The following is a 27,699-nucleotide window of genomic DNA, read 5'->3' on the forward strand; positions in this document are numbered from 1 at the left end:
CAGGACAGCCAGTATTGTGACACAGAGAAATTTCAAAACCATAATGTGATCTAACAGTAAATCTCTAAGAATTTTATAATAAATGAAAATAATTTGTTGCTGTCTTTTTTCATGAATTGGGTTTAAACTAACCATGAAAGAAAATTATAGTACCTGTCTTCCAAGTTTTTCTTCTATGTAAACACTTTGGGAAAGGACTCTGGAAAATCAACTATAACTGAAAGCCCTTGCATGTCATGCAGAAAATTTAAATGTAAATATGAATCACTTAAGTGAAACCAGTCTGAAGGTACTCTGAAGACAATCAAAAGAGAAATGTGGACAGAAACCTATCGTCAAGATCACAGACATATAATGTGTTCTGCCTACAAAATATGATAAGGCGGTGATGGCACATAAATTTAGGGAGTAGCCAACGACTATCTGATTTCACTGAAGGCCCACTTCACAAAAGGAATGCATATCCTATACTGTTTGAGTAACCAATACCTGGTCTTTGGACCAGAGAGCTCAAAGAAGACCATAGACAAGTTATCAAAAGGGAGAGAAACACAGAGAGACACACACACAAAGAGAGAGAGAGGAGAGAGAGAGAGATGAAGAAAGGAAGGAAGGAGAGAGAAGCAAAGAAATAAAGAGATAAATCAGGAAGGAAGGAAGGAAGGAAGGAAGGGAAGGAAGGAAGGGAAGGAAGGGAAGAAAGAATTTATTACCAATAAATTTCGACTATAATCATAGATCAGTGGCTTTTCCAGTCACAACAAGTTAACATTCTTCTGATAACAGATTGGAACAGATTCATCCACACACAATCATATATTATACAAACGTGGAGAGTCGAAATTAGAAGTCTACATCTAATATCTCTTCTAATATGCTAACAAATCTCAAGGACTAGCAGGTGGAATGATTTTAAGAATAAGAGGGAATGGGGAAGATTAGGAGAACATGACCCTCTGAATCAAGTGCATAAAGCACCTACAAGCTCATAGAGACTAAAGGAAAAATCCAAGGGCCTATGTGGGTCTTCACCAGGTCCTCTGTATGTAGGTACTATTTTAGTATTATGATAGCAACTATTTTAGTATTTTATGAGACTTCTGACTATGAAAATGAATGGGAGATCAATGACTCTGGACTAACTACAGGGGAACTTACTTAGCACCAAACTAGGCCCTCTGAATATGTGATAGTTGTGTAACTTTGGCAGTCTGTGGGGCCGTTGGCAGTGGAACCATCATTTTTTTTTCTTCTTATTTAAATTAGAAACAAGCTTGTTTTATTTTTTTAATTAACAATCATAATGTATTTTTATTTAAATTAGAAACAAGCTTCTTTTACATGTCAATCTCAGTTCCCTCTCCTTCCCAACCTCCCCTCCTCCACTGCTCCCCACCGACTCCCCTTGCCCAACCCCTTTCTGTTCCCCAAGGTGGGTGAAGTCTTCTTTGGGGGATCTTCAAAGTCTGTCATATCATTTGGTTCAGGGCCTAGACCCTCCCTGAAAGGTTCAGGCATTATGCTGGCCTGCCCCTGTTACCTGGGTAGCCCATTGTTCCATGGGAACTAAGTCTGCACTCAGTTGCAGAGGACTCCTTTAAAAGACAAAGCCCTGTTCATTTATGTGCTCTTTCTCTCTCCTCTCTCTCTCCTCTTCTCTCTGCTTGTCTCTTCTCCCACCTATGAGCTCTATCTGACTTTCTATGGTGACTGGCCATGGCAGTCAACCATTAACCATGTTTCTCTTCTCTCTTAGTCTCTCCACTCTGCTGGGCCTATAATAACCTGGTCAATACGTCTAATATGTCTCATCTTGTGCTCTTCTTCTTTATTTCTAATTTAAACAAAAATCTAACATTTGGCACCCACATGATTTAGACTCTCCGTAAGCTCTCTCACAGCTTGCTGGAGGCATAGGCTTGCTCTGTAACCTCTCACGACAGGGGCATGGAAAATTTTGGGATCCTAAAATCTGAACTCATAACCCACTTTCCATCTTGGTTTTTCCTGGCACTTCCTCCTGCCTACAGTGACCTGTGTTGCTGGAACTCTGTACACTTCAACTGGACACTTTTCCTACTAAGCATTTTTGGAAACCACTCATTTGCCTGTTTGCTGCAATCCAGTAAGATACATATAAGGTAGTCATCAATCTCATTATTGGAGAAGGGCTTTTAAGATAGCCTCTCTAATGTGGGAAATTACCAATATGGAGCCAGGTAGAAATACAAGGGTATTTAATAGGGAAAAGCCTTTCTCAAAGAATGACCTAGCCAGCTGGTGAGGCAGCAGTCTGTACAGCAAGCCTAAAGGCGAAATCAAAAGCGAAACCAGCCACCTGAATGCCCCTCACTCTATGTCACCCTGATCACACCCTCGAAAGCATGGTAAGGCACACCTGTAGCCAGCCCCTAAGCAGGTGTGGCTATAGCATCCCCTACACCTCTCGACTGTTGCTTAGATTGTTAGTTGGGGTCGACCTTGTAGATTTGTAATAGCCAGAAACTGGAAGGAAGCAACACACATGTCCCTCTAATGAGGAATGGATGGGGGGAAATGTGGTACATTTACACAATGGAGTACTACTCATTGGAAAAGACAATTAAATCTTGAAATTCACAGGCAAATGGATAAAACTATAAGAAACCATCCTGAGTGAGGTAATGAAGTCACAAAAAGACAAAAGTGGTATCTACTTTCTTATATATGGATTTTAGATCTAGAGCAAAGAAGTAGCAACCTACAATCCACACCTCCAGAGAAGCTAGGAAAGAAGGAGGAGCAGACACACATGGTATATCAAGCACAATTGAATTAACACCTCCCTGTAGTAAGTGTAAATTCTTTAATCATTAGATACGTAAAATCCATTTTTTAAAGTTAAAAACATTTACCTTTGTGTACTTGATGTAGAAATAAAGAGGGAAGCCTAATTGCATTTGAGTTATCAAATCCATTTTTTAAATAAGAAAACATTTATTGAAGATCTGAAAAACAACTCCTACAAGATTGACTTTTCCATAAAACTGTAGCTACCCAATGCATTGCGTCTATCATGTTAAAAGTGCATTAGACACAAATACAAAAGCCATGAAACAAGCCACCATTCTTTAACAATTAAGCAAAGATAAAATACCTAAGAACAACATGGATGACTTGCAAAGGATGGGCTCTTTAAGCACCATTAAAAAAAAAAAAGAACACAGATAGATGGGTGTTCAGTTATATACACTGAAGGGAACCTTTTGCACTAGGAATCAGAGCATTTTGTTATAGAGCATTAACACATATTATAAAAGTGTGTAGTGTCAAAGGAACAGAACCACCAGCATTCAAAAGCAGCTTTGTCAACTAGGCAATAAAATGCTCTACAACCTGTCTCTCTGTTGTCCATCACTGAATACACTGGTAGAAACTTTGAAATGAAAAGAAAGAAGAAAAGGACCACCGACTCCTTTTATTTTCTCTGTTTAAATCAAACAGAAAACAAACATCAATTGCTATACACTCATGGTCTTCAAAGTACAGCATTTGTACAAGAAAAGGACTAAGAACCAAACTGTTTACAGAGATCCAAGCACGAGTGAGAGAGAGAGAGGAGAGAGAGAGCACGCCCCTCACACGGCTTTCCGATGGTACTCAGGAGGAGCCACTTCATAATCACTGGCACTGAACAAAGTTGCTGAATACTTCTCCAGGTACTTGAGGAAATCATGTAGATAGTTCAGTAATAAAGCAAGGCTTTTCTCATCTAGAGGTATACAGGCCAACATAGCTCCAATTCGCACAAATAATCTCAGTCAATGTGGTGCTCCATACACCTGGGGCATGGGTGCATCAGGGTGATCTGCAAGCATTATGCTGCAATCTCAGCATACTGTGGTCTCTCAAATCTGTAGAGTAGCTGAGTGCCCAGCATTACATTGAAGTATTCCTTTATCCCTGCCACAATCTCATTAACAGCATACTCCTTATTATCTGTATTTCCTCGAGACTTCTTATAGTTTGCATAATCCTCCAAAATGGAATACACATTCTTCTTGGCAGGAAGATAAAAAAGCTGTTTTTTGTGTGGTGATCAAGTCCCAGTCATCCGCAAGCCATGGTTTCAACTCTTCCGGGATCTTTACTTCAACTCGGTTCACGAATGTTTCTTCATTTTCAACAGTTGGATCTACCCGGGCTCTTTTCTTCCTAGGAGGCTGAGGTGTCTCACTGGTACTGCCACCATCTCCATTTCCGGGTGTTTTCTGCTTGGTCTTTTTTGTTTTCACTTCAACATTTTTCTGTTGCAGATCAGATGTCTTCTTTCCTGGAGCAGCCCCTCTCAATCTCGCCCTCTGCATACTGTTCTGGATTGGCGTTTGAAGCTCTCAGTGTTTCTGCAAATTGGTGTCCACATATTTGAGCACTCGGCTTTCTGAAACCCATTCATCCCAATTTTTATTCCAACCATTGTAATGGATAAAGTATTGCACTTGTTCGTCCTTTACGGCAACCTTTACACACTTGGCTTCATAGAGAAGAGGCCCATGAAAGCACAGCACTCTCTCACCCTCCTGGAATTTGGGCTTCGGGTCCTGCTTGGGCGCCATTTAGAAGGGATTTGCCTCCTCCTCCTCCTCCCACCACCCCCGACTACCGCCCCCTACTCTCTACCCCACCCAGCTTAGCGTCGGAAACGCCATGGGGGACAGCCAGCTCTACATCCTGGGCACGATTTGCCAACGCCGGCTGACCTCACAGAGCCCACCCTGGCAGCCGCCGACACGGCCAACGGCCGCCCGCTGCGCACGCAAGCCTGTGCCCGCCTCAAATCCATTTTTTCAGTTGAGAACCGCTTGTTTTAGTCTGGGGTCTGTTTTTTTTTTTTTTTTTTTTTTTTTTTTTTTTTTTTTTTTTTTTTTTTTTTTTTTTTTTTTTGTTCACCTTTGACTTCAAAGTGCTGGAATTGGTGGCAAGTACAGGATTATGTTGCTATCACCATCTCCATTGGTATTTCCTTGTTCGTTATTTTTTTAAATAATCTAAGCCAGGTGAAATATAACATTTGGCAGCTGTCACGTATGCCTTTCCGTCCGAAAAAGTCTTCTATGTGACGATAGGCACTCCATTGAAGGATGGAGTATTTTCACACTAACAACAAAAAAATTGAAAACAAGACAGTAACCGCAAGATAAGAAATCACATATTTTAGAGGTTCCAGGGAAGATGTCTTCATGAAAGAGTTTCTGCTGTATGTCTTACGATAATGACCATGCCCCTAGCTTACCTGAATCTCCAGGAGGATGGCGTTCTCCAAGGTGACAGGAGCAATGACTTCTGTAAAGTACACAGGAGTTTCATGTTGGAATATGCTTCAGGCATTTACTGTCTACTGAGCTGTGAAAGGTTACCTTTCGCTACCAAGACTCTATGGAGGCAGTGCCACTTCGAATTTAAAGGCCTTTCAATTTCAAACCATTGTCATGAGGACTGATCCAAACTAATGTTTATTCCAGATAGTACAAATCTTACCTTACATCCCTTTTCTTTTTCTCCCTGGTTCTGTCCAAAACTTATGAAATACCCCACAGTACCTAGCAAATATGCTTTCTGAATCTCAGACTTTTCATCTTTGTAGTCATATCTCATTATACACAATAAGCCAATTTCTCTTTCGGATAACTAGTAAGCTGTTTCTAAACCGTCTATTTTTTTTTACAGATGTTTTATTCTTTTGTATCTCCATTAATTACAACTTAGGAACAGTAAACAATAGCACTTGTTTTAGTATATTTATACCCAAATTTAAAAGGATAAATATCTTAGATAATTTCCCCATGTATTTGTATTTTTTATAAATAATGTTATAGTGACTGTTCAAGGAACAACAAGGATGTGAGGGCTTTAATAGAATGTAAACCTTTGCAGTTGATAAAATGTGAATTATTTTATATGATGGTTCCAGGGATGAAGTGAAAACTTGGATCATAACTAACTTGAAGGTTTTAGCTCTCATGTATGTGACCTCTGATACATTTTTGATTCAGGTACATCATTGCATGTTGCCAGATGTGACAGAAATACCAGCACTTACTACTATAAGAGGAAGGAATTTTGGAAATAGCACTATAAGAAAAACCTATTTCAATATTAAATGGGTATTTCGTGTACTGAACAATTGAGTATGAGATCATTTATCAATGTCAGGCTATGAAGTCTTTTGCACGATAAGGAATACATGCAATACTGAATAACTGGAAATACTTTTAAAATTTTACCTCACACATTAGTTAAGGTCATTATATTTATTTTAGTAATAAAAAACAACATTAGATTTCATAACTGATTCTTGCAAAGTTTTTAAAATATTCCTACCTTTAAACAAGTTCAAAACAGGTGCAAAATCCTAACTATTGGAAAACTTTTGTGAAGAAACTTAGAAATATCAATGTCCTATTCAATGATGATTTTTCTACAAACCATGTGAACAATTATACTTTACTCAAATATCAGTCAGTGTTCACAATGGAAAATGATACTCTTTTCTAGAATTAAATCAGCATATCTTTTATCATGGAAGATCCATTCCCTTCTGTAATTTTTTTTTCATGTTACATTCAATTCTGATAGTTCCCTAAATGATCGACTACTTTTCTCAGTTTGGTTTATAAAACCCATGGTGGCTTTGGACTATTTCTCTGCAGGTGATTAAAAGTTTAACTGTAATGCATGGACTTCCTTGTCTTAGAGAATTCAGTTTAGAGTCATTGAAGTTGTGAATGCTAGCTACCAGTCTACTTTTACCAATACAAAATACCATTCTCACAAATCTAGAAGACACTTATTTCAGAGTTGATTGCCAAGAAAAACACAGACACAAACACACACACACACACACACACACACACACACACACACACACACAGAGAGAGAGACAGAGAGACAGAGACGGGGGTGAGGGGGGAATGAGTTCTAACAGGTCTTAACAACAAATACCTGGATTCAAATATCGGGGTAAAAGCTGAATCATCAGAAAAGTAGCATTACTACCCTGTACCAAGAGTGTCACTGTTCACACTAAACATGCTTAGCACATGAACTAGACTACACATGTTTTTATTCTATGACACCAGCATGATATTCCCACAACCACCACTATCATAGACAACTTATTTGCTGTTGCTTTTAATCTTACATACATTGTACATTTCTCTAGAATTTTCATTCTTTTAATAACTTTCCATAGGATGTATAGTTTATGCCAACTAGGAACCTTCGCAGGTTATATTTAATGTACTTGTTCATTTCTCTTAGAATTTCACTGATTGGTTAACCAATAGTTTAAACAGACCATGTCCTGTTGATGGACACTCAGAATATTTAATGTCTTTCATCATTTTCAGCTTCCATTTAATCATCTCTGCTTCCTGTATCTCATCATACCTGTAATTTTCTTTCAAAATAGAACAAAAAAAATGCAATCAGGAATATAACAATCATGATGAAGAGTGAAGCTAGAAGACAATTGAAAAACTCTGTAAAGCTGAATATATGTAACTTTCTAAAATATAAAATTATATATAAAGTTATTTGCATTGTTTCATATGCATATTAATTACTATATTATATAAGTAATTTATACAACCAATTATTCAGTTTAGGGTTCAAAAGTGACACATTTAGTTTACAACAATTATGTGTTCAATATGTAGATCATTAATTTCTCAAAAATTTTCATTCATAGCTTTTTTAAAGAGCTAACATAATATGGTAACTTAAGAACATGCTAAAGGAATTAAAATATGGCTAGCTACAAATATTCAAAGGCTTTCTGACCCATCTTTTGATTTTCATCATTTAATGTCTGATAAATCTGGAAAGATAGAATGTAAATATAACCATTATGCACTGTTGAGGCAGAAAAATAATAAACTTTTTTATTATTTATTGCAAAATAATTGGGCAATTATTTACTCTTACAAGAATTATAGATGTGTAGACATCCATTTATTTTATGGCCATTTCCTTCTTTTTGTTATTGAAAGTAGATTTTTCCCTGATACAGTACATTCCAACCACAGTTTCCCATTCATCCACTCCTTCCAGCTCTCACTATCTTCCTCTGCCCCCAGATATATTCCTCCTCTGTTTTTTTCTCAGAAAAAAAAGGCCCCAAAAGACATCAGGCAAATGGTATAAAACTAGATATAATAAGACAAAAGTTTTCATATTGATGTTATACAAGACAAAACAATGGAAGGAAAAGAGAACAAGAGCAGGTAAGAGTCAGAGATATCCCTGCTTCCATAGCTGGAATCCACCAAATCACCAAACTAACAGTCATAATACATATGCAGAGGACAAAGTGCAATCAATGTTGGCCCCAGGCTTGCCAATTCAGTCTCTGTGAGCCCATGTGAGCCTTGTTAGTTAATACAGTGGTCAATGGTCTCTTTGTTTTCTACATCCACTCTGACTCCTACTGTCTTTCCTCCCCCTCCTTTGCATGATTCCACAAACTCCAAGGAGAGGGATCCAATGAAGACCTCCTATTTAGATTGGATAATGTCTGGCTGTGAGTCCCTGCTACTGCTCCCATCTGATGCTTGAGGAAGTCTCTCTGATGATGATTGGACAAGGCATCAATCCTAGACCTCCTGATTATCCAGTCTCCTGATGTTGCATTGAGGCAGTGTAGGGTATTGGCTCTCTTTCACGGATTGGCTTCAAGTTAAACAAAACATTTCCAGGTTACTCCAAGTTCAGCACCACAACTGCCGATATATCTGGCAGACATGATAAGTTGGAGGACAACCATTTTTGTCTGGGTTGCTGTCCAGGTTTCTCTTTCCATACTTTTAAAATACCTTCTTGCATCAAAGAGACTAAAAGAATGTAGGGGTGAAGACTCCAAGCCTCCACAAGCTGTACCTCTTTTCTTTCAATGAGATGTGTGAATATTGTCCTCTGTAATGGGATCCAGCTCTCAGAATTTTGTGCTAGCATCAGCCAGGTTTGTTTAGGATTCTTCACTGGACCTTCTCATTGATTATAACCCAGTTGGACCACTGCAAACTTTTCCTGGTTGCAAAAGATTGTTAATTTAGAGTCAGTATTCTCCAATAATAGAAATTCTCACTAGGCTAACACTCATAGATTCTAGGAAGTTTCCACTGCACTAGCTTTCCACACTGGCCTCCAAATGCTCCCCCATTCCAAAAAGTCTGTTCCAAAAGTCTTACCCTTTAACACCAACACCTGATTCCTCCTACTCCCATCCCTACCCACCCTCAATCCACCTGCAAAAATATATTTGTTTCCCCTTCCCAGCAAGTTCAAGGAATTCTCCCTAGAGGCCTCCTCTTTACATAAACTCTCTAAGTCTGTGGACTGTAGTCTGATTATCAGGTAATTAACAGCTAATATGTACATGTATGTGCATAAATACTGTATTTGTCTTCATGGCCTGGGTTACTTCACTCATCAAGGTTTTTGCTTGTTTGTTTGTGTTTTACTTGTATCCATTTGCCTGTAAAATTCCTGATGTGATTGTTTTTTAACAGCTCAGTAAAACTACATTGTTTAAATGTACCACCTTTCTATTGTCCGTGCTTCTGCTGAGGGACAGGTAGGTTGTTTCCAGTTTCTAGCTGACAATTGAAGTCACAATGAACATAGTTGAGGAAAGGGCCTTATGGTATGATGAAGCATACATTTGGTATATGCCCAAGAGTGATGGAGCTGAGTATTGAAATATATATATATATATATGCTCAATTTTTGAGGAACATCCATATTGACTTAAAATGTGGATTTATAAGTTTGCACTCCCACCAATAAGGAGTGTTCCCCTTGCTCCACATACTGGCCAGCAAGAGCTGTCACATGTGTTATCAGACTTAGCCATTCTTACATGGGTACATGGGTAAGATGGAATCTTAAAGTAGTTTTGATTTGCATTACCCTGATGGCTATGGATGTTCAACATTTCTTTTGGTTTTTGAAAGCCATTTGTGATTCCTTTTTTTTTTTTTTTTTTTTTTTTTTCGAGACAGCGTTTCTCTGTGAGGCTTTGGAGCCTCTTCTGGCACTCGCTTTGGAGACCAGTCTGGCCTCGAATTCAGAGAGATCCACCTGCCTCTGTCTCCTAATTGCTGGGCTTAAAGGTGTAACCAACACCTGGCCCATTTGTGATTCTTTTATTGGGAATTCTGTTTAGATCTGTAACCATTTGGCACAAGGACTTTTTTCTTTACAAAACAAGGTATATCTGTTTATTCTTGGCCATTCTTGAACTTCCTCTGTAGAACAGGCTGGCCTTGAACTCAGAGATCCTTCTATCTACCTCTGCATCCAAAATGTTTGAAATAAAGGTGTGTGTCAAGGCCACTTGCCCAGTATTACTTGTTTCTTTTGTTGATTTTTAATATCCAGTTTTTTGAGTATGTCATATATTTTTGATATTAGACCTATGTTTGATGTAGAGTTGCTGAAAATCTTTTTCCATTCTGTAGGCTGCCTGTTCATCCAGCTGATGGTGTCTTTTGCTTACACAACTTTTCAGTTTTGTGTGATACCATTTTTAATGTTTGATCTTATTGCCAGAGGTATTGCTGTTCTTTTCAGAAAGTTGTCTTTTGTGCCAATTTGTTTAATTCTGTCCCTCACTGTCTCTTCTAACAGAGCCACTGTATATTGATTTATGTTGAGGTCTTCGATCAATTTAGACTTGAGTTTTGTGCAGGGTAATAAATGTAGATCTGTTTACATTATTTTGCATGCAGGTATCCAATTTAAGCATCACCAATTATGGAAGAAGCTTTCTTTTTCTCTAGTGTGTATTTCTGGAATATGTAACAAAACCAGGCAACCCTAAGTGTTTGAATTTATATCTTGGTCTTCATTCCATTCCGTTGATTAACCTGTCTGTTTTTTTTTTTTTTACTGCAATACCATGTTATTTTTATTACTAGAGATTTGTAGTACAGCTCACATTTAGTAAGGATAATACCCCCAACATTTCTATTTCAGAATTACTTTAGCTATCCTGAATTTTTTGCTTTTTCATATGAAATTGAGAACTTTCAGAGTCTGTAAGAATTGTATTAGAGCTGAGTGGTGGTGGCACATGCCTTTAATCCCAGTCCTTGCAAGACAGAGGTAGGTGGGTCTCTGTGAGTTTGAGCCCACCCTGGTCTACAGAGTGAGTTCCAGGACAGCCAAGGCTACACACAATAACCCTGTTTCAAATATAAAAAAAGTGTTCAAATTTTGATGTGAATTGCATGCAATCTGTATTGCTTTTTGCAGGATGGCTATTTTTACTTAGTTAATTCCACTGATTCATGAGCATGGGAGATCTTTTCATCTTCTGATACCTTCTTCAATTTAATTCTTCAAAGACTTGGTGTTCTTGTCATGTAGGTCTTTCATTTGCTTCATTAGAATTACACCAAGTTATTTTATATTAATTGAGGTTATTGTGAAGAATCTTGGTATCCTGATTTTTTCTCATTCCATTTCATTTGTCTATAGAGAAGATCCTAAGTCTTTTAGTTAATCTTTTATCCAGATATCTAGCCACTTTGCTGAAGTGTTAATCAGATGTTAGAGTAGTCTAGTGGAATTTTTATGGTCACTTATGTACACAATCATATTCTATGCAAATAATACTACTTTGACTTACTCCTTTTCCATTTTGTATCCCTTTGACCTCTTTTAGTCATTGTATCATTCAAGTTAAAACATTAAGTTCTATATTAAATTGATATTCAAGAGTGGACAAGCCTGCTTTGTTCTTGATTTCAGTAGAATTGTTTGAATTTCTCTCCATTTAATTTAATATTGGCTATAATATTACTGTAAATTAGTTATTATATGTTGGACTTTATTATCTATATAATCTCTGCAGAATGTTTTATCATGCGGAAATATTGGATTTTTTCAGCATCTCCTGAGATGTTTATGGGATATATATATATATATATATATATATATATATATATATATGATATTTACTGATTTTTGTATTGTGAATCATTCCTGCATGTCTGGTTTGAAGCCTACTAGATCATGTTGGATGAGCTTTTTGATCTATTCTTTGATTAGGTTTGTAAGAATTTTATTGAGTATTTTTGCATCTATGTTCATAAGAGAAATTGTTCTGGAATACTATTTCTTTTTGGAGTCATTATATGATTTCAGTATCACAGTAATTGTGGCCTCATCAAATGAATTTGGCAGTGGTACTTGTGTTTCTATTCCTGGAATAATTTGAGCAGTGTTGGCATTATCTCTTCTTAAAAGTCTGATAGAAATCTGTGCTAAAAATTTTAGGTACTGTGCTTATTTTCATTGGGAGACTTTCAATGGCTACTTCTATTTCCTCAGGTATTGTAGATATATTTTACTTTTCGGTGTTATCTTGGTTTAATTTTGGTAAGTGATACCTATAGAGAAAAATATCAATTTCTTTCAGATTTTTCAGTTGGGTAGAATGCAGGTTTTTGAGTATGTCCTTATCATTCTCTGGATTTCCTCAGTGTCTGTAGTTATAGATACCTTTTGATTTGTAATTTTATTACTTTGGAGATTTCCTTCCATCTTTTAGTTAGTTTAGATAAAGGTTTCTCTGTCTTGTTATTTTCTTAAAGACCCAACTCTTTGCATCATTAACTCTTTGTATTAATTTGTTGGTTTCTACTTTATTGATTTCAGACCTCTGTTCTATTATTTCTTGCTTTCTACTTCTTTTGAGTATTCTTACTTCATTTTGTTCTGCAGCTTTAAGGTGTACTGTTAAGTTGTTAATATTTGATCCCTCCAATTAGTTTTATATATGTACTTATTTCGGTTGTATTTTCTTTTAACACCACTTTTGTCTTGTCTTCTCCCTTAAGTTTGCATATGTTTTGTATTTATTTACATCAATTCAAAGTAATCTTTAATTTCATTATTTCTGTGTCGAGTTATTTTTCATTCAGTAGAGAGTCATTCAGTTTCCATGACATTGTATGCTATCTTTTGTTTTGGTGGTTAATATCCAGCTTTACTCAATAGCAGTCTGGTAGAATTCAGGGAGTTTTTAATTTTCTTGTATCTGTTGAAACTCTTTGTGTCCATGTTTTTGTTCAATTTCTTAGAAAGACCCTGAGGTGATGAGAATGTATGTTTTTTTGTTTGGGTGGAATGTTTTTTAAATATCTGTTAAGTACATTTGGTTTGTAATTCCAGTTAGCAGCAGCATTTCTTTGTTGAAGTTATTTCTGAATGACCTGTTCACTGGTAATAGTGGGGTATTGAAGTCTCCCACTCTTAGTGTGTGAATGTCAATATGTGACTTAATCTATACTAATGTTTCTTTTACAAAGTGGGTTTCCTTGTGTTTGGGGCATTATTGTTAAGAATAGATAAAAGAAATATTGACAGAACAGCAAAAAGAAAAGGCAAATTGGGGAGAGATTGCTGCTCAATTAAAAGTATTGGCTTGTTCTCTGAAATGCCTTAATTCCATAGCCAGAAATGCTTTGACAACTTTCAACTGCCTATATTAACAGTCCCAGGGGATTTAACACTTTCTTCAAACACTCTTATGTCCTCCTCTAGAACATCCATATATCAAGTACTCTGTCATACAAGCAGGCAAAAAATATCCATATACATAAATTAAAATAATATCAACAAAAAAGGAAGAACAGCCTGGCAAGAATATGGGAAGAACATGATAGAGAAATGGCTTGACTTAATAGTGGTTGCTGCTCTTTCATAGGACCCAAGTTAAGTTGTTAGCATCCACATCAGGCAATTCACAGCAATTTGCAAATCCAGATCCAAAAAATTAAAGCAAGAAAAACAATTTAAATATATTAAAAAACAGCTAAATCAGTAAATATAACATGGGATTGCCTGAGAAAAGAAAAAGTTCAAACTTCTAATTACTGCAAAATTTTTCTTTTTTCCAAATCATAAGTATAAAATATTCACTGATATTGAGCAATATGAATACATTAATTAGTAATCGGTCTAATTTGACAAAGGAAATTGAAATATAATGCAAAGGATATTGTAATAGTTTCTCACAAAGAAGAAACAAAGTGATACAATTTCTAAGTGACTAAGAAAATTTATGATGGTTGTTGATATTGTGCAAAATAAAATTGATCATTAAAAAGTAAATTTCAAAACATCCTTATTGCAATTTTGACTAAATTTTTCTTCCTTTCAGCTATATCATAGAATTATATGGTTATGCTGTCAAGAAAATAATCTTCACTGTCACTGAAATTTTCCTGTTTGTTTTTGTATTTGTCTTGAATAAAAGCTTTCAGATATCTTCAGATACAGAAAAAAAAGTCTCCTTCAAATTGTGTAACAATTTACATAATTCAGACCTAGTTTTTGTATACTACTCATCTATCATTTATTCCATAACTTTGTCAGACAATGCTTAAGTATCCCAGAGAAGATTGATGGGATTTGATTTTTCAGTGGCACGAAAATTTAACTGTATACATGTAAATAATACTTTCATATACGTATAGAAAACAATGCAATAAAATATTTATCACAAACCTGGTGTAAATGTTTTATGGAGGTTCTGAAATTGCCCATATGTTTATGTATTATAATTCTGAATGATATTTAATAGGATAAAATTGTTACAGGCTTTTTAGATAGTTTATTTGACAAAAGAAGTTGCAATGTATACATGGAAAACAGTTCAAATCCTCAGCAGTTATATAATCTGACACATATGTAATATTGTAAACTTCATGAAGGAAAGAGACAAGTGGATCACAGAAGTTTGTTGGCCAGAAAATAGAGCAAAATTAAGTTTCCAGTACAGTGAGAGACTTTGTCTCAAAGCAATAATGGAGATAGAAAGAGAAAGATAGCCATGTCCTTCTCTACGCTCCAGGGGCATGAATATATGGGCATGAACATAAATACATTTATCCATGTGTGTACAGCACACATACATATTACACACAAAACAACCCCAACACACACACACATACACACACACACACACACACACACACACACACACACACACACACACACACAATCAAAAGATATTGTTAATGTTTTGGTTTTATACATCGGACTTTTGTATATATAATTTTCTTGCCTATTCCACATAGAGTGGAATCTGAAAACTTTTGAAATATCCCTTATGACATTTTCTCTTAATATTCTGCATGTTGGCAATGACTGTAATTTCCTACCCATGAATATTTCTTGGTCCTACTAGCAGGGAATTTTGGTTCTCAGAGATCCTTTTATTGTTCAAGGAAACTGAGAATATTCATCACTGATGGGTTGGAAGGTAGAAAACTCCAAAATCTGAGAGATTTCAGCAGCTACTTATATTCTAATATTATATTTGCTCAAACTAAAATTTTGAAATATGTTTCTCACAGTAGTCATTGTTTGTTGTTTTACAATTTCACTTTTGTATTTTTAGTAAAACACTTTAACCCAGTCTTCATCCTTCAGTTGATTGCTGGAGAGCTCAAACTTAGAGATGACTCAATTGGATGTTTATGCATAAGCAACCTTATTTCATGAGTTAATAATTATAGCTACTGAAAATAACTTTCAATAGTATTATTTTTCAATGTAATAAAAATGTACTCCCTATACATTTAAGCATAGTCATTATTGTTTAGTGATTTCAACATCTTCCATGATGTTGATGCATTTATTTTTTTATTTAAAACATTTTAACATTTACATACATTTTGTCATATCTTCCCTTCCCAGAGACTTCCATATTGTCTCTCTACCCAGCCAACCCTGGATTCTGTCTTAAAAATACACAATACAAAAACAAAATCCCCAAACTAAGAAAACAAAACACCAAAAAAAAAAACAAACAAAAAACAAATAAAAATGAAAACAAAACACCAAACTGAAATAAAAAAACAAAACAAAACATTGATCAGCTATTTCCAATCATGCTTGTACTGGAGTGATTGATACCCCAATTGGATATCAATTGATATCCATTGGAGAAAATTGATTTGCCATCTCCCAGCAGATATAACACTTACCCTAGTTGAAAGGTTGCTATTCATTCATTCATTTATTCATTAAATTGGTTTATAAGGTTTATAATTGTTCTTAAGTTTTATAATTGTATCATATTACAATAAATTAAAACAAATAGTATCACATTGAAGTTGGACAGGACAACCTAATAGAAAGAAAAGAGCCCAGGAGAATGCACAAAAATCAAAGACGCACTCATTGGCTTACTCAGGAATCGCATAAAGACACTAAACTGTAGCCATAATATAAATGCAGAGGACCTGCTAAGACAAAGGCAGTCCCAGTCCATGCTGTTAGTCTATGTGACTTCATATGAGCTTTGCTAATGTTGATTTAAAGGGCTGTTATTTACTTAGTGTCCTCCATCCCTTCTGGCTCTTACAATCTCTTAGCCTTCTGTTCTGTGAAGTAAGGGATTTGATAGAGGCATCTAGTTTTCATCTGTGTGTTTGAAGTCCCTCACTCAGCATATCTGGCTGCTGTGGTTCTTTATATTTTTTCTCATCTGAGACAGAATGAAAAGTCCCTTTTGATGGGTGAGCAAGACACTGATCTATCAGTATATCAGAGCATTATTAGAATAGAATTTTAAGCTACGTTTTCATGTAAATGTTACTTTGAAATTTGTTTAAGTGAGGTCACATTTATAACATTCTGACACAACATAATTTGGAGCATAGGCAGTCACTAACTTCTCTGGAAATCATAAGTAAAGTCACATGAATTAGAACACCGATGTTGAGGAGACTGAATGTTTTTCAATGATTATAAACTATGTTAAATAATCAGAATGGAAATCAGGGTCAAAACTGCATTTAATAATCATTATGGATTTCAATATGTATCATGTGTGTGTGTGTGTGTGTGTGTGTGTGTGTGTGTGTGTGTAGAGAATATAGAAAAAGGAAAATATTCTTATGGATTGACAGTTTGTACTCCAAATTCCTTTGCATGTTTAAATGCTGGCATCGACAATACTTTTAGTCAGAGCTTTTTCATATATTAACACAAGCTTGCAGAACAAAAGTATCTTTGTCCACTGCATGAAGGTAGAAGAATGTGAGAACCAAGACACAAGTCACTATTTCTTATACCTGACAGATTGGCTAAGATCAAAAACACCAAAGACAGTTTTTGCTGGAGAGGATGTGGAGAAATGGAACACTTCTCCATTGCCAGTGGGAGTGCAAAATTGTACAGCTACTTTGGAAATCAGTATGGTTGTTTCTCCGGAAAATGGGAACCAATCCACCTCAAGATCCAGCAATTCTACTCTTAGTCATATACTCAAAGCATGCACATTAATACAACAAGGGCATCTGCTCAACTATGTGCATAGCAGCATTATTTTTTTTTTGGCTTTCAATTTTTTGTAATTTTTTTTATTAGTTCAAATTAGGAACAAGCTTGCTTCACATGTCAATCCCTTCCCCCTCTCCCTCCCCTCACCCCACCCCATCCACCCTCCATTCCCAAGGCAGGGTAGGGCCCTAAAAAGGGGCTCCCCAAAGTACACCACATCATCCTGGGCTCGTCCTAGGCCCTCCCCCATGTGTCCAGGCGGAGAGTACCCTGGCTCGAAACACCCCCCCACACAAAAAAGAAAGAAACAAAAAACTCATGCCCATTAGTAGATGGTCAAGACAAAGCCCACTCAATGATATTTTGGATGTTTTCTCCCCTAATGCTTTCTCTGCATATTTTTTCTTTAATGTTTCTTGTCATGCATGTCCTTTGCTTATATATTATGGAATTCAATTTTGGTTTTTATTGGATTTCTGTGTGTGCCAGTATGTGTTACTGCATTTATGAATCTTCCTTATGCTTTATCTTTGACTCTTTGTTTTTCTGTTTTATTATTACTGTTTTTATTTTATATTTACAAAAATGGATTTAGGGAGTTGGGGAGATAGGAGGATCAGGGAGGAGTTTGGAGAGGGAGAATATATTCCATGAAAAGATCAACTTAAAGTTTATAAAAAGATTATCAACAGATATAAATCCTCATGAATCAGATACACATATCTCAGAATTCTAGGTATCAAAGTATAATATAATTACATATTTATAAAACTGCAATAAAATAAATGCAAAAATTAAAGAGTCAACAGTCCTCTGGAGTCTTTACCGTATTTTATTAATGAAATTTAAACCATTTCTAATACCAGACCAAAAGTTATTCAATAACTTATATCTTTATATATATTTTGCATAGGTTCATTTTTGCTATACCTAATTTAACTTTGAGAGTAGACATATGCATCTACTTTACTAAATAGTCTGCTTATTGTTTGCAGTTCTCAGAATTAAAACAATGGAATTCTAACTTTTAAAGTAAACTGAATATTTTCTATTCTCATCACATAAATGCAAATTATTAATAGTAAAAATAAATTGCTTAGTAAACCTTGAGATGTTTCCATTGAAATTATTAATCATGATATAGTATAAATTATTGCTTTATGTATTCGTTACAACTTCTATACACATGACTATTAATTTTGTTACTATTGGTTTTCTGTATATCTTATAGTGAATTTTAAATATAATAATAAACTTCTGGAGAACATGAGGTTTTTGTACTTAGTTAATGTAAGAATTTCATTGGGTACTTTTGTTAAATTTTTTACTCATTGCATGCATAAACCTTTGTGAAAATAAAATCTAAATATTGCTACCTGTTTGCATTTTTCTACAAGGAACAAATTGTCTTTCAGGAAAGTTTTCATCATTTTTCCTTTTTGTAACTAATTTATATTTCATTATATTTTTGTCACAAGAGACAAATTGACCTTGGACATTTATATAATTTGATCACATTATCAGGTAGTATACTTGAAATGGATAAAATAGTGAATTATAATAATTTAAATGATAGATTTGTTCACCAAAGAGTAAAGAACCATTCCACTGCATGTTAGAGAAAGAGACTACAGGACATCAACAAGTAAACAGGTCAATGGTATCACTGGTAGTATAATGTATGTAGGAAAATGTGACAGATGGCAGGCATGTTGATGTAAGATATCCTCAGAAAGCTATATAAAAATCTAACCACCCTAACTGTGCATTAAAATAATCTGCTAATATAATATATGGATTATATTTATAATATTTCATATATTAAATACATAATTAATTCTTCATATTTTCATAAGATAGTATTGGAATAAAGGAAAAGGAATTTACCTATTTTAATTTCAATTATTTCAGTGACATTATTTTATAGGAATACTTGTTTAAAAATTGTGGACCCAACTTTATATTTTCTATTTTGTGGAAGGTCTTGTCCCGAAAATACCATCTGATCAGATATAACTTAAAGATTATTATGGTAAAATTGTCACAGGAAGATGCAGGGTCTATTTCAAAATCTCCAAGTCAATATATGTCATGGGGTTAAAAGAAAAGAAAGCAGTGTTTTTGGTGCTTATTTTACTTTATACATTCATCCAATAGCCTACCATGCTGCTAACATCAGAACACAGCCAAGCACTAAATCAAAACTTATTTAATACACTATGAGACTTTATTGAGCTTTGTTTTGTATAGCTTGATGTATAGCTTGATTGTGCAGCTTCAGGTCTGAATATTGTTGATGAAAGCATTATGTCATAGTGTCCACCAGCTGGATGTAAACCACAATGTGGGAGGTTCTGCTTCTTCCTAGTACATTTTAAAGTATTTAAACAAGAGGGAAGCAACCCCCTGGAGGAGGAGGTCAGTTTGGAGATCAGGAAAAATGTACTTTGGGAGCTGTCTCCACATAGAGGGATATTCTCTCAGCCTAGACACACTGGGGAAGGTCTAGGCCCTGTCCCAAGTGATATGACTGACTTTAAAGATCCCCATGGAAGGCATCACCCTCCCTGGAGAACAGGAAGGGGTGGAGATAGGTGGTCCATGGGGGGCAGGGAGGAGGGGAGGGCCAATGAACTTAGATTGAAATGTAAAAGAAGAGTGTTTCTAAATTAAATTTTAAAAAGATACATAACAAAAAAGAAAAATTTAATGTATGTTTTAAACATGCTCACACCTATATGACAAATAGACAACTTCAAAAAGTTCAATGAAATGGCCATTTGGTGGCAATTGGGCATTAAAGAAATAGCTTCTTCCTCTTAAAAAGCCAGCATGCCAGCAATTATAAGGTGCACAAGTAAACAGGTCTATGGTATCACAGGTAGTATAATGTATAAGGTACAGGAGAGCAACGTATAACAAGGCTTTGAGGAATTTGTAGTTTGCTGGCATTAATGGAAAGCATTGAAGTGGATGAGTGATGCCCTGGTAAGAAGTAAGATGACATATCTCCACTGTATGTCTTCTCTGTTTGACCTCTCCTAAAATTGCAGTATTTTTCAACTGATGAATTTGGAAAACAACAAAATAATCATCAAAAAGTCACTGAAACACTTTGGAAAGAACTGTCCTTTTTACCAATTTTCTACTTATTTATACAACACTATCTGTACACTACAAAGTTTGGATTAATTTGTGAAGTTGAACCACTTTTTTACCAACGGAAGTCAAACTTATGCAGACTGAATTGGACAGTAATGCTTTGAGACTATCATTTCTTGCACTTTTATTTCTTGGAGAACCTTCTCTATGAAAGTACTTAAAAGCAATAAACTGTTAGTTAATGGAAATACCCTTGGTTTTTGTGTGTGTGTGTTGATAGTGAAGCTTTTATGATTATTTTGTGAACAAAGCTAAGTATAAGGCAAATATAATGCACACAGGATTTTGAAATAATGAAACAATATTTGAGAAATAGAAGTTCTTATTTTCTGCTGAGCTCATATTACTCATTGGACATTTTCCAAAATACTATGTAATAACAACTTCAATCATATATGTATGAAAAAATTCAGGCTAAAAGTAACGGAGATCTAGTACCTAATCTGGTATTATTCATGTTATTTTGATACTTTGTTCCAATTAACTATAGGTCTGTTTTGTGCAAATATTGTAGTCTTTAGCTTACTGTGGATCAAGAGTATAAATAGAAGTGGGGTAAGGGATTATCTTTGGCATTACTGTCATGATACATAAAATATGATTAATAGCATTATTCCAAATTTCTTAAACTGTGGAATAGTCCTTCTTACCAAATAACATAATAATGAAGGAAGAAGGTGTAATATATGTACTAAAAATATTTTTTATGACATACAGAATCAATTCATATCATTTCCATGGAAATGTATGTAACAAGAGATAATCACAGCAATTGATCTCTCATTGTTGGTTGTCTCAAAACCATTGTTTTACACAATAACAACTGATTTTTCCTTCACCATTTTCTGTGATATCCATTGTTAGAGAAAAAAGATAGCTCCCCAGGGAGGGTGAGGCCTTCCATGTTGGTTCATCAAAGTCTATCATATCATTTGGGACAGGGACTACGTCCTACCCTGTGTTTCTATGCTGAGAGTGTATCCCTGTATGAGGAATGGGTTCCCAAAGTCCATTTGTACACTAGGGATAAATATTAATAGAATATTGATTAAAATTTTCAAAATTATGAGACTTATGATTGAGTTAATTGAAGGAATATACTCTATCTAAGCCATTTAAAGGAAAAGTGATTTTCCCTACTTCAATGAGACATCAATAATTTTATTTTTATTTGATTTAAAACAATTGATGTTCACCTCTAGTCCATCACAATGAAAAATATCATTGGTTATAGATTTTAATAAAATTTTCACTGTGTATGCAATGAGGCTCATAAAATATAAAATGGCTTGAATTTACATATTCTAGTAAATTTATTATGAGACAAGTGGTTCACGAGCACTATAAAAGAAAAACCATTTGAAAATTCTTGATATATATACTTATCTATATATGTATATATATCAAGCCTTCTAGTGTCTTTAAAATGTATATACAGAAATCTTTCTCAATGTAGGACAACTGTCCTACCTTTTCCTCTTGTCAGCTCTGCCAGAGAAGTCATGCTTGGCAGCCTGAGTGCATTGACAGGCATTTTCTAGGCATCTCATTTGTAGTTAAAAGCACTTCAATGCTCTCTGAGCCACTGACAGCCTCCGGGATTCATGTTTAAACTGGTTATCAAAAGCTAGAGTTATTACTGTGAGCAAAATCAAAATCAGAGTGAGTCAAGCGAAAGCAATCAGTCTGCTAACTGTTCTGAAAGGCATTTTCTAAGAGGTGTTTGGAAGGTGATTCTTTTCCAAATATAAACAGGAAAGAAATGATCAATAAAAATTTGGGTGAGGCTTTCAACATAGGTCATGTTTGTTCAGCATATTGGAAAAAGATTGCCTCAAAGTGGAGAAAAATTTTCACAATAGTTGACATTATTTAGAACTAACTGATGTAAGCCGCATTCTGAGAAGTAATTTCCTTAACTTTTCCCACTCAAGATGTACTATGTACCAGTGGATTGTCAACATGGCCCTAAATAAAACCCTACTCTGGGCCAGAGCTGTCAGAACTCGTTCAACAACTTAAAGCAGGTAGTTTCATTTATAAATTATAGATTATAAATAATAACAGTTCATTTTTAAATATTCCTAAGTTTTCGTTTCCTACTATTCCCTAAACTGACACTTAAGTCACTTCTGTTTCTCAGTTATTGCGTTGATAATCAGATTCACCTTCTGTATACTACTTTTCATTTACTTTGATATGTTACTTCTCCTTTTCCCCCTAACATCTAAACTAATATATGTTTTTACTTAAAAAAGAAAATAAAAAGAAAAATCCTGCCATTTTGCCAATATAGACTGAGCTAGAGGCATGTCTATCAAAGGAAATGAATTAAAAACAGAAATGCAATGGCTAGGGTTAATATTAATAAATTATATTTTTATAACATCAAGTGTTGAAATGTTCTTACAACAGATAAATTACATGAGACAATAGATATTTTAATTACTGTTTTATTTCTAAATGATATTAAGATATTCAAGACCTAATTGTAGTTACTTCAGACTGTATTTAGACAAAGCTTAATCAAGAGCTGAATTTAATAAAAAATGAGATGATTTAGTGCGAACGCATTATTGTGGTGGATAATGTCCTTATAAGAGAAGAACTTGTACAAAAAAAAAAAAACCACACAAAGAAAAAACTACTTAAAGACCCAGATTAATCATTCCTTTTCTTATCACTGTGTCAAAATGGTGGTCCAAAGTGTCTTAGGAGAGAAAGGGTTCATTGTGGGTTTCAGTTAATATTATCCCATGTATCACGTTGAGGAAAGGACGATAGCTAGAATAGTAACAGCAGGAATGTGACACAGCTGGCCCCACCAAAGCAAACACAGAGTGGGGATCCAGAACAGAATGAGGAAGTCTATGACCTTCAGATCCCATCGCATCAATGACTAAACACTGCAGATTGTGCCTCCTACTCAAGTCTCCCAAATAACTCCACAAGCTTCAGGAAAAATGTTAAACCTATAATGTTATTGTTCTGTACATGTCTCATTCTAGCCAAATTAATTAGCAGCAAGCCAAAGGGAACAAATTTTTCTCTCATGATTCTCAGAAGGTCTGAACCTGGATAGCATGCTGAACTCAGTGTGAGCACCCAGATATATTAATATAATACAGTATGTCTTTTACTCATTAAGCCACTCATGTTCTCGCCAAGTGTTATAGAATTCTTAGAAGTTATACAGCCTTGAAATAAATGGAATGTAAATGTATTTTATAGAATATTCATAATCCTTTTAACCATTACCCATAGATAAAGTGAGAAAACATCTAAGTTAAATGTAAAATAAATTTGTGTTTATGAAATTTTAATAATTCTTAGAGCTGTCATCCACAAATTAATGAAATGTGAAAACTAAATATTTAATGAATGTATACACAAAGACACAGCTATAACTATCAATGGATAAATCTTTGTTTCCATATAGAATAGAAATTAATATCTCAAATTAAGTGTGTATTTTTCTTTAAACTACAAACACCCATTCAAAGGAAATCTTTGTGAAATGTCTTCTTTCTTCCCTTAGAAAGTGTTTCAGAACATCCCAAATATTATGTTCAAATTTATTTTTATTCTTCCATTTCACTCCACTTTGTTACACTTATATAAGCATTTGAAACCCTGAAATGTCCTTGTATCTGTTCCTATGCTTTTTAGAAGAGTGGATGAGTGAGTCTTGGAAGACAGAATATCAATATCACATACTATTCCATCATGTGAGGAAAGATTTAATAACATCTTTGTTCTGCCAGTTTCCCAATATTCCTGAATATTTTTCTAAAGAAAATGATCTGTTACTTAAGTAAACCTTCCTCAGGTGTTGTTTCTATTTCATAAAGGTATAATGAATGGACACACACTATGCATATATAACATATAAATAATATAAATATATATATAAATATATAAACACGTACAATATTATGGTCTGATGACCATGTCCCTAGGAGAAGAAGGGGTTTGTAACTATTATGTTAAAACAGTGATCACCTCACTTGCACATGTGTATCATATGATTAAGACTAGCCCATAGATTTTCTAATATACAAGATGGTTTCTTGTGCCAATGTTCACAATGCTGAATAATGATATTTTTTTTCACTTTACAACTAAAATTTTGTGCTATTCGATCAATGACTTTTCAGTTACTTTACCACCAATCCCATCCTGTCCAGCTCAAGAAATTAACAGTATTCCAATAATCACATAGTATAAATAGCAATTGTCTTCTATTTCAGTATTTCACTTCCCATAATGTTTTCCTATTTCCTCAGAGTCGTTGACAAGTTTTAATTCTGTGGCTAAAAGCATATCTTGTTCCTGACTTTCTTTATTTTATTATTCATTCATGTATGAATGCATACTTATGTAATATGCCTACATAGTTGTATGTGCATATTTCTATGATATAAATGAACAGATATACAGGAATTAATTTGACATGCAGCTTTTATATTTATATAGACTTAGAAGTGGGGTGGCTACATGATTATCAAGTAGTTTTAGGGATTGTCAGTTATTTCAAAATATGATATGAACAAGCAAGGAATATATGGCTTTAAAAGAATTCATATTTATTTTTTATGATTTCTACTTCTTTCATAAACTTATTTTATCTATGTATAGTTTTATTAATTTTGATAACATAACTTATCTTGTACCTAATTTTAAGATGCCCATTTTTAATTCTTTCCCATATAATGTTTTTTTGCATTTCTGAGGGCTTGGTTAAAAAGCTATTATTAGTTTGCTGGATCCTTGTTGCTTAGCATCAGTGTCTCTGAGAGAAATGCACTGCGTCATATCTCTTCTAGTTGGTATAGTGTGGCTTTAATGGCTACAGATCTTCTGTTGTGTTTAATAGCTTTTGGGATTTTCTACGGAAATGAAGCTGAGTTTAACTACAACAAAATTTCATTGGAAGTGCTTGGGGTAATGCAGCCACTGCATTTGAGGAGGCCAGCATTTTTCTTTAGCAGCTAATAGTTCATGGTGAGGCCTATATTTATAACCCTGTAACTAAGATGCCCAGTGAACATGGTTCCTCCTTTCTATAAAATGATTGACTGTTTCTGGGACACTGGTCACTGAGTCTTTAATTCAGATAAAAATGTACTTCAAATTCATCCAACTATATACTAATCACCAAGGTTCTATTCCTGCCTTGTTGCTTGGAAACTTTTTGTTTCAGCTGGAAATCTTCTGTAGCTAAGTTTATTGGTCTCAGATTATAGCTGTTCATGGCTGAAACAATGGCTATTTCATTTCTACATGTAAGAACAGTGTGTACCAAGCCTGATTTTCAAGACACACATTTGGTTAGACTGAGTTGTTCCTGCATTATTATACGTGGTTGTTTGTAGGAGAAAACATGTTTTTTTAGATTCATATTAACAGAATGTTATTTGGCTTCCTTTATTGTGTCACTCATTGAGTGCCTGGAAGGACAGGACATCTTTCAGCCATACCTGACAGGTGCTGGAATCCAACTATATTGTTGTTTCAGTGTCTTTACTCTGACTAAAATTAGTGGCACTACCTCCACAGAAATATAGTCTGAATCCCCATGGGTGCCTCTGCAGGCAACATTTATTACAGGCCACTACAAAGATAGACTGAAGTAAGAATGAAGGTTTATTCAATGATGCAGAGATTGTCAACAAGGTCAGTGGGCTTGTTAAGTAAATCACAGATGTATAAAATAACCTGCTGGTCCCTTTAGGTGTTACAGTTTGCAGAGCCAAATTCAAAAAAATGCTATAGCTGAAACACAGTGAAAAGACTGTTTCTGAATTCAAAACTAGATAGACATTGAACTTTATTCTTACCAGAGCACTCACCTTCACATTAGGGAGTGAGAAGTTACTACTGGAATCACAATGTTCTTCCGATGAAATTTTTTGTGGGGTAGGTGGTGTAAAATTACTACTTTTTGAAGGAAATATTAGCCGAAGATTTTCTTTTATTTTATAAATAGTAGATTTTATGCTTTTAAGCCTTCTCTTACTGGATCGTAGAATAAAATAATTAGAAAATATTTCACATTAGCTTATTCTGAGTCCATGTACCTGCTTAAATAAATAAAACATGAAATTTGTAGGTAAATAAATGGAACTAGAAAAAGTCATTCTGAGTGAAGTAGCACATTCCAAGAAAGAGAAATATGGTATGTATTTGCTTATATGTAGATATTAGCTGTTAAGAAACTGACAACCAATAAATTACCCAAAGAATCACAGAGGTTACATAAGGCAGAAAGTGACTGGGATGGGTTGATAGATATTGTTAGGAAAGGGAAATAGAATAGATAATTAAGGATGTATATGCTGTGGTACAAGAGTATCAAGTGGGGAAAAGTAAGGAACAGAAGTTTGAAGGATGGAAAATGGGGAAAGACAGCTAAATTAAGGGCAATATGAAGGGTAGTATGAAATCCTACCTAATACCATAGAACTTCCTAAAATCCATATACATATATGAAGATGATCTAAATTGAATATCAAATAATGGGAGAGCCAGAGTCCCAGTGGGCCATTTCTTGTCATCAAATGTAGATGCCAGAGCCAAGATGAGGTTATGTTTATTTGAGTTGTTGGACAGCAATTCCCAAACCCATGGACTATAGCTTGCTCTCTACCAACTGACAACATGTCCCTAATGCTGCAGCCAACATTTACACATCTCATTGATCATGAACATTTTGAGTTGGTTGCTACATAGGTTCTCTATCCCTACATTCTAGTGTCCTTTTCACATGAAGGCACTCTGAATGCTACCAAAACAGAAAGGCAAATTCTAAATCGTTCACAAACCCTCTGATTCACAATGGTGTCCTCCCTGCAGGATATGTTACTAAGATGTTACACAACATGTTGGATTAATCAACCAAATTCTGGGTTGACTTATGATCCCTTTCATGAGATAGAACCTATCCTGATACTACATAGGTGATCAAGAACATACAATTAATTACATCAATAAAGTAGGGAAAAACAAACTATTATGTTCCCACTAATATATCATAGCCATGAAATGACTCCTAGTAATATTCTGCTGTGTTCATAGATTAGTGGCTTCTCAGATACCTTTCTCCTGAAGAATATGGGAAAATGCAGAGATCCATAGCCATTAATATCAAGAGAGGGAGAACTTGGTACAGTCAGCCAAAAGAGGGTGTCTCTCTCA

General features: G+C 34.9%; 1 pseudogene; it reads right to left on the reverse strand.

Annotated features, from left to right (window-relative positions):
* Nucleotides 1-3,559: 3,559 nt before the first annotated feature.
* LOC100751883 lies at nt 3,560-4,595 on the reverse strand (annotated as a pseudogene).
* Nucleotides 4,596-27,699: the final 23,104 nt, after the last annotated feature.

The sequence above is a fragment of the Cricetulus griseus genome, assembly GCF_003668045.3.
Source record: "Cricetulus griseus strain 17A/GY chromosome 1 unlocalized genomic scaffold, alternate assembly CriGri-PICRH-1.0 chr1_1, whole genome shotgun sequence".
NCBI classification, from domain to species: Eukaryota; Metazoa; Chordata; class Mammalia; order Rodentia; family Cricetidae; genus Cricetulus; species Cricetulus griseus.